Source organism: Oryctolagus cuniculus, chromosome 12 (genome assembly GCF_051225735.1).
Source record: "Oryctolagus cuniculus isolate XC-2025 breed Fujian yellow rabbit chromosome 12, ASM5122573v1, whole genome shotgun sequence".
In the NCBI taxonomy this organism is placed as follows: domain Eukaryota; kingdom Metazoa; phylum Chordata; class Mammalia; order Lagomorpha; family Leporidae; genus Oryctolagus; species Oryctolagus cuniculus.
In genome coordinates, this window is record NC_142878.1 from 98,928,686 (window position 1) to 98,934,571 (window position 5,886).

Below are 5,886 nucleotides of genomic sequence, written 5' to 3' on the forward strand. Positions count from 1 at the left end.
TGTGCTACACACAGAAACACAGAAATGTAGTCATCACGATGAAAGAACGGGAAGGCAGAAAATCTCCTAGTAAAAGTACAAAGGAAATCCGAAGCCAACAATAGAAATATTTTTGGGAAAATGGCAGGGCCAAGTCATTACTTATCAATAGTCACCTTGAATGTAAATGGCCTAAATTCTCCAATTAAATGATACAAACTGGCTGAATGTGTTTTAAAAAAACAATAAGACTCATCTATTTCTGCCTACAAGAAACACACCTCACCAACAAAGAAATATGAAGCCTGGAAGTGAAAGGAAAGAAAAGAGTATTTCATGCAAATGGAAAGCAAAAATGAACATGTATAGCCAACCTAAAATCAGACCAAAAAAGGCTTTAACACAAAAAAAATTTAAAAGAGACAAGAAATGCACTATGTGATGATTAAAGGATCAGTTCAATAGGAAGATGTGACTATCATAAATGTATATGCAGCCAATTAAGGGCACTTGGCTATTTAAAAGAAATGTCAATGGCTTGGGCTCCTTCATCTGCTTGGGAGACCAGGAGGAAGCACCTGGCTCCTGGCTTTGGATTGGCACAGCTCCAACCATAACGGCTATTTGGGGGGTGAACCAACAGAAGGAAGACCTTTCTCTCTGTCTCTCTAACTCTGTTAAATAAATTTTTAAAAAATGTTTAAATAAAAGAGTTTTGAGAAAGTATGCAAACATAAAGAGACTGAATAACATATTACTGAATGAACAGTGGGTCATAGAAGCAATCAAGAGAAATCAAAAATTTTCTGAAAATGACAATACATCATATCAAAACGTGAGACAACAAAAAGCAGTGTTAAGAAGGACATTTGGCTGGCCCCGCGGCTCAATAGGCTAATCCTCTGCCTGCAGCGCCAGCACTCCAGGTTCTAGTCCCGGTTGGGGCGCCAGACTCTGTCCCGGTTGCCCCTCTTCCAGGCCAGCTCTCTGCTGTGGCCAGGGAGTGCAGTGGAGGATGGCCCAAGTGCTTGGGCCCTGCACCTCATGGGAGACCAGGATAAGTACCTGGCTCCTGCCATCGGATCAGCGCGGTGCACCGGCCGCAGCGCGCCAGCCATGGCGGCCATTGGAGGGTGAACCAATGGGAAAGGAAGACCTTTCTCTCTGTCTCTCTCTCTCTCTCACTGTCCACTCTGCCTGTCAAAAAATAAAAAAAAAAAGAATTACAATAATGAGCTATATGCCCCACAAATTGGAAAGCTAGAATTGGATAGATTCTTGGACACATACAACCAACAAATTTGAGCAATGAAGACATAGAAAATGTAAACAGACCAATAACCAAGATGGAAATTGAATCAGTAATAAAGACCCTCCCAACAAAGAAACGCCCAGGAACAAATGGCTTCACTGCTGAATTCTACCAGACATTTAAAGATCTAATTCCAATTCTACTCAAACTATTTGACAAAATTGAAAGGTAGGGAATCCTCCCAAACTCCTTCCATGAAGCCAGCATCACCTTAAATCCTAAACCAGAACAAGATACAATAGAGAAAGTGAACTATAGACCAATATCTCTGAAGAACATAGATGTAAAAATCCCAGCAAAATACTAGGTAATCTAATCCAACAACATATCGGAAAGATCTTTCACCCAGACCAAGTGGAATTTATCCCTGGTATGCAAGGATGGTTCAACATTCACAAATCAGTGAAGGAGAGAGATTCCAAGATGGCAGATTAGGAAACAACATGATGCTCCAGACTAGGAATAAACAGTGACAGAAATCAGTGTAGGAAGTGTACTCTCAGGGCAGAACTGGAGAGAAAACTTCACTGGAAATCTTAAAAGAAGAAGAGGAATGTCATGGACCTGCATGGAGGGTGCAGACATACAGCATGAACATGGGCACAACACATGACTGCAATGGCTGAGAGCTGGAGCAGGTGGCAGCTTGGAAACAGAGTTGGTGAAACCAGCCTGCAGCAACTCATGGTGGTATAGCTAGAGAGAGTATGTGGTGTGAGTCTGGACTAGTGCCCAGGGGGCTAGCAATTCCAACAGTTTCCTGTGGCCCCAGTGGAAGTAGAGGGTACACATTTGTCTCACTCCTACTTCCCACAAAAGTGCCCACTGGCCAGCTGAAAAAGGGCAGAAGCCATGTTGGGTTTGGGGACCAGCGCTGTTGCTTAGTGGGTAAAGCCACCACCTGCAGTGCTGACATCCCATATGGGTGCCAGTTTGAATACCAGCTGCTCCACTTCTGATCCAGCCTTTGCAATGGCCTGGGAAAGCAGTAGAAGATGGCCCATGTCCTTGGGCACCTGCACACATGTCGCAGACCTGGAAGAAATTCCTGGCTTCACATCAGCCTAGCTCCAAACGTTGCAGCCATCTGGGGAGTGAACTATCAGATGGAAGACCTCTTTCTCTCTCTCTCTCTGCCTCTCTGTAACTCTGCTTTTCAAATAAATAAGTAAATAAATCTTAAAAAAATATTAACAGAGGACATGGCATTGTGTCATAGCCAATAAAGCTGCTGCCTGCGACAATGGCATCCCACATGAATGTGTTTGAGTCCTGGTTGCTCCACTTCCATCCAGTTCCCTGCAAGTGGCCTGGGGAAAGCAACAGAAGGTGGCCCAAGTGTTTGGGCCCCAGCCACCCACGTGGGAGACTTAGATGAAGTCCTGCCTCCTGGCTTCAGCCTGGCCTAGCCCTGGCTATTTCCGCCATCTGGGGAGTGAAGCATCAGATGGAAAATCTCTCTCTCTCTCTCTTCCTCTGCCTCTCTGTAACTCAGATTTTCAAATAAATAAATAGATAAATAAATCTTAAAAGATTAACAGAGGAGCTGGTATTGTGCAATATCCAATAAAGCCGCTGCCTGTGACACTAGCATCCCATGTGAGTGCCAGTTTGAGTCCTGGCTGCTCCACTTCCAATCCAGTTCCCTGCAAGTGGCCTGGGGAAAGCAACAGAAAGTGGCCCAAGTGCTTGGACCCCAGCCACCCACATGGGAGACCTAGATGAAGTCCTGCTATTTCATCCATCTTGCAAGTGAACCTACAGACAGGAGATCTCTCTCTCTCTCTCTCGCTCGCTCGCTCTCTCTCTCTCCCTCGCTCTGGTTTTCAAGTAAATAAATATTTAAAAAAAGAAGTAACAGAAAAAAGAATGTCATGTCCTAGTGCAGTATTGTGGCAGGAACTTGAATGCTTAATTCTTTCCGACATAACTAGACATAACAGAGCAATGAGAGTGATCTGACAGGCCCAGCAATGCTGCTTATTACTGAGTGAGCTTGAGCAAGCCATTCACCTCCCTGGGCCTCAGTTCCTATTCTGTAAAATAGGATGACAGTCTGCCACGGTTGAAATTCAGACAATGCCAGGAAACAGAATAAACAAACAGTAATTAAACTTTTTCCACACTATTAAACCAGTTTAATCTATAAGTGAAACAATTTAGAATAATGTTAAGTGAAAAGGAGAAAATGCCTACGCGAGCTTCTCTGCAAACGATTAACTTCTGCTCCAAAGGCTGCACCCAGGTTAGGTCTTCTAAGCTTCTCACAGGTGAGAATTTCCCTTCCTCACCTCTCAGGAACTTGGGTGCATGGTGTGGTGTGGGCAGGGAAAGGAATAACACTGGGACTATTGGAAATTTGGGGATGAGCTCTTTGGGAACTCGGAGTCCAACACCGATCTGGCCTTAGGGACTCTCTGTGAGGAACATGCCAGTTTGGGTAAGAAAATAACAAAATAGCAGCTGTACTGCAGCCAGAGCTCTGCGTCAGGAAGCACACCCACCTTGTGCCTCAGGCTCAGAGCCGTTTCCTGATTCTTGATGCCATTCCCAGAAGTGACCTCAGGGTGGCACTGCTTCCTTTTCAACGGTGGACCCTCTTGCAGCGCCACCAGGCTGGGAAACTAGCCGGTGCTCTCCAGCTAGACTCTGCTACAGGCTGAGGAGTGACAAAACAAAACAGAACAGAACAAAAACAGACTCAGAGGGCACCATGAAGTAAAACTGTAATTCATCAGCCCCCGTTCCCTGCATCCCACAGCCCTCTGTTCACCAAGGACCCCAGGACTAGGACAAGGTCCCCACTTCTACATTTTAGGTCCAACAATATTTGTCCCACTCTGGGCAAAAGTACAAATGGAGGCTCATGTAGTCTATATATAAGTATTTTTAAGTTACTAAATCAAGCTAATAAACTGCTAATTGTTGCCCATCATTGAGATTTTATCGACGTTGAAGGCCCAGTACACAGACATTTCACTCTACACACAATTCTTAACCCAGTACCAAAAATCAAAAAGGCCATGAATTGTCATTTTTTAAAGTTATCCCAGTGACTTTGCAGCTTCAAATTTGGAGGCAACTCTTCTTTTAAGACTGTATCAATTCCTAGTATCTTCAAATGTTGATACACCTTACAGAAATCCCAATTCACAATGTAATATCATGTACACAACATACTCAAATTTTTAATATTTCACAGCACATTAACAAAATTATTAGAAAAACTAGACAGCCACAACCAAAGATGTTACAGAGTGCACACGGTCTGACAAGGCAACCAGCAGTGGTTTTCTGTAGGAAACAATTCTACTAAACATGGGAGTCAAAGTAACTGAAAATATCTAAGACAGATTAAATGCACAACTTTGACTCCAAATTTCCATTTAGTATTTGTTGTATTATAGGATATAACAACTATCCCCCCACACCTATGGAATATTAAGCTGACACCCAAGATAGTCAAAGCCTCCCATAATAGTAGCAAAAAAAAAAAAAAAAAACAGCAAATGATTTCAATTATTTTAAAAAATTTAAACTTAATAATAGAATGGGGTGGGCTTTCCTGCTTCTTAAAAGTGTTTCTAGAACTACTAAAAAGTTTGCTTTTACAAAATAGTTGATAAAACATTCCTCTGGGGCTGGTGTTTGAGATGTAGCAGGTAATGCCATCACCTGTGATACTGGCATCCCATATGGGCACTGGTTTCAGTACAAGCTCACTCCACTTCCCACTCAACTCCTTGCCAATGCAACTGGGAGAGCAGCAGAAGATGGCCCAAGTACTTGGGCCCCTGCCAACCCATGTGGGAGACCCAGAGGCTCCTGGTTCCTGGGTTAAGACAGGCCAACCCCTGGCCATTGTAACCTTTTGGAGAATGAACCAAGAAATGAAAGATTCTCTCTTTCTCTCTCTCTCTTCCTCTCTCTCTCATTTTGCCTTTCAAATAAATAATCTTTATAATGGTAAAATAAAAAAAAAAAACCCTCTGGATTTTAAAAGAAGAAGGACAGGGACCATTGATGGACATGGGTGTGATATTAACCAGACTTGGCTTCTTTCTCTCTGACTTCATCAGAGGCTGGACTCCCTCCTTTCGGTTTTCTGCAGACCAATCTTTAGTTCCTTGGTTAGCCACCTGGGCCCCTTTTCCCTTGGCTCTTCTCTTCCCTTTTGTTTGCACTTTTTTTTTTTTTTTTTTTTTTTTTTTTTTTTTTTTTACAGGCAGAGTGGACAGTGAGAGAGAGAGACAGAGAGAAAGGTCTTCCTTTGCCGTTGGTTCACCCTCCAATGGCCGCTGTGGCTGGCACGCTGCAGCCGATCCAAAGGCAGGAGCCAGGTACTTGTCCTGGTCTCCCATGGGGTGCAGGGCCCAAGCACTTGGGCCATCCTCCACTGCACTCCCTGGCCACAGCAGAGAGCTGGCCTGGAAGGGGGGCAACCGGGACAGAATCCGGTGCCCCGACCGGGACTAGAACCTGGTGTGCCGGCGCCGCTAGGTGGAGAATTAGCCTAGTGAGCCGCGGCGCCGGCCTTGTTTGTACTTTTTTGCCCAACATCCTTCCCGGCTGCTTTTGGGGCTTTGTTTCAGCTT